This window comes from Hippopotamus amphibius, chromosome 1 (genome assembly GCF_030028045.1).
Source record: "Hippopotamus amphibius kiboko isolate mHipAmp2 chromosome 1, mHipAmp2.hap2, whole genome shotgun sequence".
In the NCBI taxonomy this organism is placed as follows: Eukaryota; Metazoa; Chordata; class Mammalia; order Artiodactyla; family Hippopotamidae; genus Hippopotamus; species Hippopotamus amphibius.
The window spans coordinates 213060025-213070600 of NC_080186.1; positions in this window are offsets into that span (position 1 = coordinate 213060025).

The window sequence follows — 10576 nt, forward strand, 5'->3', positions numbered from 1 at the left end:
CAAAACAGAAAAACAAATTATAAGTCAACATGTAGGAGACTGGAGAGCGTAAAAATGTAACAATTAGATTTATGTGCTACTGATTCAAGAATTGAAGACTTTTATTTCTTAAATATGTCACAAAAAATACATATGAAAGTATTTAATATCGTAACCCAAAGAGATACATAGTAGGCAGAATCAATGATAGATGTCCTGTAGCAAGATGGCTTTTTTAATAGCTAATAAACTAAAAACTGTAAAGCAAATGATCTAATTAAGCAACATGACTTTGTAAGGGAAAGGTTGGCTGGTGGGCTGCTGAAACAGTTCAGGAAAATAATGATCTTTAAAAGACTGAACTTTGTGATCAAGGATGTTTCAGCTGAGAGGAAAAAATGATATACATAATTGAGTACCAGAACTAGAATTTGAGACTCTACTGAAAAGATACTGCTCACAAAGGAAATGGAGCCTCTGGCCAAACACAGAAGAAAGAAGCCCTACAACCTACGTGAAATTGTATTCCTGTGACAAAGATGAAAGTGCATTAGTGACCTCCTAATCATCTGCTCCTGCCTTTTCTGTTCCCCAGGAGACCTCATGAGGACCAGGAAGTTCTTCCATCACTACAGTGGTTCCCCCCTTATCCATGGGGGACACGTTCCAAGACTCCCAGTGGATGCCCGAAACCACAGATAGTACTGAACCCTATATATATATATAGATAGATACTGTGGTTTTTCCTATGCATACCTACCTATGATAAAGTTTAACTTATAAATTAGGCACAGTAAGAGATTAACAACAGTAATTTTAAAACTAGAATAATTACAGCAATATACTGTAATAGAAGTTATGTGGATGTGGTCTCTCAAAATCTTGTGCATATTCCGTGCCTTTCCATCTTAACTAAGCACTTATCATGCACTGTGTCCATAACTTTTGTAGTTTGTGGTGCGACAGCAAAACCAGCATGAATTTCTTTTTCCTTCTTCACAATTTCATGGATAGAAAATTCATTCTTATGGAACCTTAGCAACCTCAGCATACAATTTTTTTTCCCTTTCTTTAATCCAGTCGAGAACGTCCACCTTCTCACCTAAAGGAGACACTCTAGGGCTTCTTTTTGTGGTATCCCCATTTGCCAGCATCACTACTCTTGTGATTTGGGACCAGCATCAAGTAAAATAAGGGTTACTGGAATGCAAGCTCTGCAGACCTGAACAGGAGATCTGATAACTGGGTCTGGCAGGACAAAGGGATGATTCATATCCTGGGAGGGATGAAGAGTGCAAGGTCTAAAACTTGAATTGTTTACTTCCGGAATTTTCCATGTAGTATTTTCAGACTGTGGTTAACCTTGGGTAACTTAGAACTGCGAAAAATCTTAGATAAGTGGGCACTGTTGTACATTGACATTTCTGTTAAACCTCTTTACTCTTAGGACAAAAAAAACACACATTGTGTTTTTTCAAATAACTTTGTAGTCAATAATAAAAATAAATAAATGTGAAATGTATTTATTGGAAGACAAATATTAGGTGTTCTCTACCTCCTTGCCCCAGGGACACAAGACACATACAAGACAAACACTTGAAGGAATAGAGGGTTAATCTACAAGGAGACATGTTGATGCTGGAACTCAGGAAATAAGGAGAGAGAAGAGATTTCCTACTGCACCAGCCAGCCAAAATCATTTGGGAAAGGGACCCTGAATGAGATGGCCCCTTTTGCTGCCCCCGGGCACGGCTGTCTTCAAAAGGCCAAAGTACGCCCACAGACTGATTTTTCACTGCCAGTCCTCTTTGATAGGTGAATTAGCATAATTTAAACTTGGCATTTCCCCCCCAGCATTTTATCATGAACTCTTTTAAGCACACAGAAAAGTTGAAAGAATTATACATTAAGCACCCATTTACCCATTACCTAGATGCTATCACTGTTAACACTTTGCTATCTCTGCTTTATCACATTTTTAGCCAAACATCCTCTATCCATCTTATATTCTGTGACATCTCTTAAGTAAATTGTGGGTATCAGTATACTTCATTCGTAGATTCTTCAGCTTGTATATCATTAATTATATTTCAATATATTACTTTATTTTGGCAAAATTTACCTAGCAAAATGCAGACCTTAAGTGTAGCATTCTACAAGTTTTAACAAAAGCATATGGCTGTGACAAACCTCTGTCCATCACTCCAGAAAACTCCCTCATACCCCTTCCTAGTCAAAACCCACCCTCCAGAAGCAACCACTATTCTGGGCTTTTTTCTCATAGATTAGTTCTTCCTGTCCCTGAACTTCATATGAATGGACTCACACAGGATGTACTCTTTTGGTCTCACTTATTTCATTCAGCAAAATTTATCTGAGATTCACTCATGTTATTGAACATATCACTGGTCTGTTCCTTTTCCTTACTGAATAGTATTCCATTGTATGGCTATACCACAGTTTGTTCATTCATTCTCCTATTGATGGACATGAGAGCTCTTTTAAGGTGGGATCTGAGCCTGGTGTTGAAGGGTCTAGAGAGGTGATGAGTGATAGGCAGAAGACAGATGTATGCTCCAGGTAGAGAGAAAGCTATGAAGAAACCTCATCTCTAGATGTTGAGCTGCACCCCACAGGCCTGCAAGCCTTGTCTCCAGCCTCAGGACAGAAGACAGAGACAGGGATATCCACAGTTTACTGGACCGGAGGACCTTATATATCTGAAGCAAGGTCCTGGAGCAACATCCCACAATGTGCGGCAGGTGGCAGACAGGACCTGGCAGCAGTCTTCAGCTGCTCAGGGGAGAAGGAGGCTATCATTTACAGGGGGAATTGACATCAGGTGGCCTCATCAGTTACCCAGTTACTAATCAAGCCCTATAATTAAGAAGATTGGAGAGTCATGTGAGTGAAGCAGGGAATGGTTGAGTAGGGGATGTACAGAGAGCAAGAGAACAGCCATCTCGAATGGCCTGACTATACACTAGATTCCAGCAGCAGACAGGACAAGGCCTTACCAAGGAAGGCTAGGTGTTCTAGGCCCAGCTTCCATCAAGTGCCAAGTGCCTACTCCACCTTCACAGTGCCTCTCAATCTGTTCTTTTTCAAAAGCGTATCTAGTTCAGGTCTTTATTTTCTCTCAGATAGTTGGAGGAACTTAAACTGGTTGTTTTTCCTTATCTAATCTCTTTCCCCAATAATCTATCATAAAATGGCCACCAAGACCAGCTTTCTGAACTGCGCCTCTGGTTATGTTGCTGTCTTGCCTCCTTAAAGCTCAGCCAGCTAAGATCAAACACCACCTTGGCTTTAGGGTCCTCCGCGGAACGCACTGATCAACCTCTCCAGACTTAGCTACTATTTCCACTCCCCACATGTCACACACGAGCCACACTCAGCTCCTCATAAATCCCCAAACAGACCCAAGCTTTGCCACACACATGTCCTTCCTATGCAGTTCTCTCTGCCTGTAATTCCTCCCTCCCTGTATCCTCCAGTCTAAACCATACCTGATCCTCCAAGCCCTGCCCAAATCCAAAATGTTACCTCTTTCCTGAAGCCTTCCTTCTCATCATTCTCTGAATCACCCAGCACTACCTGTCTCTGTTGCAGACCTTAAATGCAGTTTGCCTCACAGCTGTTTGTTATTCTCATCTCCTCTCCTTTATCAGCTAGGAATGTTTTCAGCTGCAAGTACCAGAAAATCCGACTGGCAGTGGCTTAAGCAAATTGGGGTTTACTGACTCAAAACAATTTGATTTTTTTGCTTAAGGTTGCAAGATGGCTTCTACTGCTTCAGAAATCAAGTGCATGGTCACAGCAGGAAGAGGGAAAGGGAGCAATTGCAGGCACATTGCTTTCATCAGGAAAACAAAACATGTCCCAAATCCTCTTAGCATTAGAGTCTAATCTGTGTGCCTCAGAATTTAGGATCACTGGTTTAAAACTAATCAGTCATCTGGGGCTGGTATATTGCCCCAACAAAATCAGAGGTCTCTTGGGGCAAGTAAGACAGGAGGATGGATATGAGACTACAATTAATAGTGTTTTTGTTACATCGACTTTGCCTGACTGCCAGCTGTTTCAAGACAGACACTACATCTAATTCACCTCTGTCTGCCCGCAAAATGTCTAGCATCTCAAAAATATTGATTGATTGAGCAATCAATAGGGAGGACCATGCACTGGGGAGGACCAGGCACTGGGGAGGACCATGCACTGGGGAGGAAGGACTTCAACTGCATGGAGGATAGCCAAGGTCATCACAGTGCCAGTCACCAGGAATACAACTCCAAACATTGCTGCGCACAGCATCTTAGTATCAGAGTTGCCAAGGAAAACACAATACAGTCAAGCATTGGATGGAACAACACCTTACTCAGAGAAGAAAGAGAGCAAGAGCAGCTCAAATAGTGTACGTGGTCCCTCAAGGCTACCAGGTCCCCCCGGCAGCCAGTACAGGACAAATGGCCTATAGGCACCCCTCTTGTGCTGTCCTAGAAGGACCTCGACCTCTCCTCCGTGGAGTCTGAAATATTGAAAGCCAGGAGTGTGCCGGAGGTCACTGATGCAAATACCTAAGTGGAACAAATGAGCCCACATTGAGCCTGAAATAGGGAAAGATAATCCTACACAAGACAGTAGACTGAGCGCAGGCTGTGGGGGCTCTTTATCTCTTGGTAAGGAAGTGTTCTAGGCCCAAGGTCCATACTTATATGTCTAAGCAGGGGTCAAAATATGTGCCTTACAGCAGTCTGGGTTGAAAGGCACATATGAGACTGCCTTTCCCAACACTTGATGATAGATAGATAGATAGATAGATGATAGATAGATGATAGATAGATAGATAGATAGATAGATAGATAGATAGATAGATGATGATAGATAGATAGATAGATAGATGATAGATAGATAGATAGATAGATAACAAAATGGATTAAATAAAATTTTGTGTATCTTTGAAACCTCATAGCCTGTATAACATTGATTCTTTAGGAAAATGGGCTTCAAGTTTTAAACAATTTACAAATGAGTTACTGCAATAATAACAATAAGTAGAAGATAATCAATACTCAGCTCTTTTAATGAAGTGTTCTTTGCTTGGTTTGAAAATCATGCCAATTTCTCTCTTATTCACTGTGTGTCTGGTGGCTGTGTGTGAAAACCTAGGAAGGCAAAACACCTAGAGAGGAAAGAATCAGCTTCCCACAGCCCCCAGCCACCTTGCATCTACCTTCCTCCCTGGTTACCAGCAACTCCACTCACTACAGCTGATAAAAATTTTCCAGGCCATGAAGACTTAACACACCACCACAGTGCTTAGGGGGTGGAGGGAATTGCAATTTAGAATTAAAATGTCATATTTAATTTCTATCATATATTCAATCTCATTATAATAAATTCTATGTAGCATCCACATTTGAGGCTGATTTGGCATTTCATTATATTAACCACATGCTATAAATGACATTCCTAATCAATAGATAAAAATAAACTTGTGTACTTGCCCTGCAGTACATTAAAGGTGAAAGAAATGCAAGTAAACCCCTAAACACAATGACTTAACACAATGGACGTTTATTTCTTGCTCAGATGAAGTCCAATCAGGTGTTTCTGACCAGCAGGCAGTTCTCCAAGTGGTGATTCAGGGATCCAGGGTCATTCTATCTTGCGGCTTCTCTCTTCAATTAGGAACTTCCAAGATTGCTGCCAAAAAGGAAAGAGGATGGAGGATCACATGTGGGAGGTCTGGTGGGGAGGGCAGGCTGGGAAGTGGCACGCAGGACTTTCCCCCACATTCCACTGACCAAAACTTTGTCACATAACCCCACCCAAATGCAGGGAGGCTGGGAAATGTAGTCTAGCTATGGACCAGGAGAAAAGGGAAACAGATTTGGTGAAGAGCTAGCTAGAAAGGAAAAGAGAAGGATACCAGGATTATAACTTGACCTCTGCTTCTCCATTTTTCTATTTTTGAATCTTCGCTCTGGGATTAAGAGATTTGGGTGAATAGTTTGGAAACGCATCTTGCTTCTAGTAAGGGTCCTTGAGGTTTTTGAAACTGGAAGACTAGAAGGAGTTAATGCTAATTGCACTCTAATGGTTGTGAGAAATATAAGCAGAGTTCAGGTCTTCTTAGGAAAGAACTCCATATTTTAGGAAAGTGACTCATTCATGGGCAGAGACTAGATCTCTCTTGTAAAGAATGGAAAGAGTAATACCATTCTTTGTACATGGAAATAATTTTGTCATTTAGAGCCTTTTTTTTTAACATTACAGATTGGGCTTGTATTTTAGTTCCATATTACTTATATTCTCATTGCCTATGTCATTATATTTGGTAAAAAGTGTTCTTCTGTTGTGGGATATATTCTTGTTTGGTTATTCCATCTAGACTAGGAGACCTGTCCTTCCCCAACAGGCCATTAGTAGCATAGACTTCTCCACATTCCACCCTCAAGACTTGCTCCTGGAAGGAGTAAGGTTTCAGGTTGTGAGTGGAAATTGGGTCTGAATTCTGTGGGTCTCATTCAGTGAATGCTCCCTGCTGGTCCTCTCACTCCCTAGAGTTCTCCCATGTGTATTCTCAGGCAGTGACAACCCAGATGTCTTTCTCACTTCCCTCAGGCAGAACTTTGCAGCACTTGAATTGAAATTAAGAATGTTGTCAGTTCACTTAGTACACACTCAGAGGGGCAGGAAGAAAGTTCATCCAGATTGAATGTTTCTAAATTTCTATCTTAAAAACTCCAGCTATTACTCAGGTACACAAATGTGATTGAATTGGTCCGGGTTTTCCATAGAATATGAAATATATATGTCAATTCCTTTATATATATGTATATATGTATAAAGAGATTTATTTTAAGGAAATTGACTCATGTAATTGTGAGGGCTGACAAGTCTGAAGTCTGCAGAGCAGGCCAGCAGGCTGGAAATTCAACCACGAGTTGACATTGCAATCTTGAGACATTTCTTCTCAAAAAAACCTGCTTTTGGTGAAAATTCTAACTAAAAAAGATACATGCCCAATGTTCATAACAGCACTATTTACAACAGCCAAGACATGGAAGCAACCTAAGTGTCCATCAACAGATGAATGGATAAAGAAGATGTGGTACATATATCCAATACCATATTCCTCAGCCTTAAAATAGAATGAGACAACGCCATTTGCATCAACATGTGGATGGACCTAGAGATTATCATACTAAGTGAAGAAAGCCAAGCAGAGAAAGACAAATATCCTATATCACTTATATGTGGAATCTTAAGAAACGATACAAATGAACTTATTTACAAAACAGAAACAGACTCACAGACATAGAAACAAATTTATGGTTGCCAAAGGAGAAAGGATCAGGAGGGATAAATTAGGAGTTTGGGGTTAATAGACACACTACTGTATAAAATAGATAAACATCAAGGACCTACCGTAAAGCATAAGGAACTGTATTCAATATCTTGTAATAATATATAACTCAAAAGAATCTGGAAAATAATATACATATATATATGACTCACTTTGCTTTACACCTGAAAAAAATTTCGATTTAAAAAAATTATCAGGGCAGGAAAAAAAAAACCCTGCTTTTGCTCCCAAGGCCTTCAACTGATTAGATTTACCCCACCCATGTTGTTAAGTGTCATCTCCTTTACTTAAGGTCTACTGATTGTGGGTGTTAACTATATCTACAAAATACCTTTATGGCAACACCTAGATTCATGTTTGATTGAATTACCAAGTGCTACAGACTGGCCAAGTTAACCCAGAAAACTTACCATCACAGTAATCAAAGTAATCAAAAATGTGATTGTGCTATATGCCTCCTTGCAGTTATTTCCTTTTCACATCAGAAAGCTTTTTGAAGTAAAGGCAACACTCTCTTGAGCAGTAATGTCACACTTGTTGGTCTATCAGGATGCTTTTTCTTAAAAAGAGTTTGTGGTTTGGTCTAAACAGATGTCAACCAGATCGGAGGTTTTTGATTTATGATTGGGTCTTCATTGCCACCTCCTCCATTGTTCAGTGATGTTTCAAGCTTATATTAAAAACAAGCTTAGATTAAAAACAAAAAGTGAACTCTAACTTTTCAGATTGTCTCCCCTTGCCCCTGAAAATCCAGCTCCAACACAACATCTCACTCTTGCTTTTTATCAGTGCCTCCAGGTATTTGCAGCTTCAAAAAACATTCCTTTGGAAAATCAAATCTGAAAACATTCAAAGGGCTGGCCTTCAGCTCTGCAAACTTTTGACAATAATGTGCATTGAATGCAGTTTGTCAAAATCTGTTTCTTTTCATAGCCTGTGGCTTGTGAGCAATTTCTGGGAAATGTTGATTATAAAATAAGCTCTTTTCAGTCAGTTTCAAAAGATGACCCCCAGGTAGGTAATTGTCAAGTAGAGGCATCTTTTCAGAGAAACACAGGGGTGAGCAAACCCCTCTGGCCCTGCGTTGTCACTGCCCAGAGTCAAGAACCTGCCCATTTAGCCCTTGAAAAGCAGCACTGAGCGCCTGCCAGGAGCCATGGAGCCTGCTCCCCCACAGGCAGGTGCGTGGGGTGCTTCAGTATTTTGTATTTTAACTTTTCAACAAAAATTCTAAAGCTGGGGAAGAGGGCAGGAAAACAGCCAGGCTCCAACACGAGCCAGCCCTCAGATCCATCCTTGAGTCACTCTGCTAAGTGGAACCGGTAATTGTCTCGTTGGAGACCTGCAGAAAGAGCTCGTGGGAAAGAACAATTTGTACCTGGAATATATTCATTAGCTTGTGTGTCAAAAGGCCACACGTGGATAGAAACCATGATCTTGGCATTCTTTGCACTCTGCAGCCTTGAGACTTCAAGGGCAGAAGCCCACGTGCTCAGGTGGCCCACCAGTCTACCTCTCCTACCTGCTGGCCTGGCAAGCCGGGCAGCAGGTGGAGGTGGTGGCAGGGGGCGGCTGGAAGCCCAGGGATTTAGGCCTATAGAGAGCAGAGAAGGCGGATGCATTGTACAAATAACCACTCCGTTAAAGGCCTGTTTCTGGTTTCTTGGGACCCTCCTACTGGTCTAGCTTAAATTGAGAGGGGATTTGGTGCACCTCACAGGCTGTTTCCTCCCACTCTTACAATTACAGCTCTTTCCATTATCATTAAACACATTTAATATGCATCATTTTTGCATGGCCCTCTGCTAAAATCTGCACAAAGACGACCTCCCTAGCCCTGAAATTGTGGAAAGAGCACTGGACTCAGAGAGAGAAGGCCTGGGTTTCAATCTGTAATGCTCATACAAACCTTAGTTGCAAGGAACAAACCCTCACTGGAGTCACCTTATGTGACTGGGTGAGACAGGGTGTTGACTATAGAGATGCACACAAAGTGACATGGGCAGGTGAAGGCCACCTGGAAGTGGAAGCGGAAGCAGGGTAGAGATGGGGGTGGGGGTATGGAGCTGAGCTGGTTGTCAGTTGTGGTTCCTTTCCTGCTGTCTGATTTCCTCTGTGGGCCCCTTGTAACTCCAGCCTACCATTCCCAAGGGCTTTTGTTTGGGATCCTACTACTAACTCCTCAATTTCCACATTTCTTAATTCAAATTCCCAAGCAATGCTATGATTATTCCAGCTTTTAAAGTCAGGCCTTATAATAGCCCAGCAAGGATTGGCCGATTTGGGACAAGGGCCCTCCCCTGGTCGATGGGCTGCCTTGAGCAGCCCACTTCTTTCCTTCTCTAAAGAAGTGTGGTGGCCAGGTATTCTGAGGCTTGGCTTGTCCAAAACACTTAAGTAGGTTATTTAACCTCTCCCAGACCACTGTTCCTCAACTGTATTAGGATGCTAGCACCTGCCCAGCCAACAGAGTTATCACTCATGCATTCAAAAAGCATTTATTAATGCAAAACAAAACTATGATGAGGTACCACTTCACACCAGTCAGAATGGTCATCATTAAAAAGTCTACAAATAACAAATGCTGGAGGGACCTCCTGGTGGCACAGTGGATAAGACTCCACACTCACAATGGAGGGGGCCTGGGTTCGATCCCTGCTCAGAGAACTAGATCCCACATGCATGCCACAATGAAGAATTTGCATGCCACAACCACAGAGGCTGCCTGTTGCAACTAAGGCCTGGTGCAACCAAATAAATAAATAAATATTTAAAAAACAAAACAAAACAAATGCTGGAGAGAGTATGGAGAAAAGAGAACCCTCTTACACCGTTGGTGGGAATGTAGATTGGTGCAGCCACTATGGAAAACAGTATGGAGGTTCCTCAAAACACTAAAAATAGAGTTGCCATATTATCCAGCAGTCCCACTCTTGGGCGTATATCCAGAGAAAACTCTAAGTTGAAATGATACATGCACCCCCTATGTTCATAACAGCACTATTTACAATAGCCAAGACATGGAAACAACCTAAATGTCCATCAACAGATGAATGGATAAAGAAGATGTGGTGTACACACACACACACACACACACACACACACACACACACACACACACACACTGGAATATTACTCAGCCATAAAAAAGAATAAAATAATGCCATTTGCAGCAACATGGACGGACCTAGAGATTATCAGGCAGAGTGAAGTAAGTCACAAAGA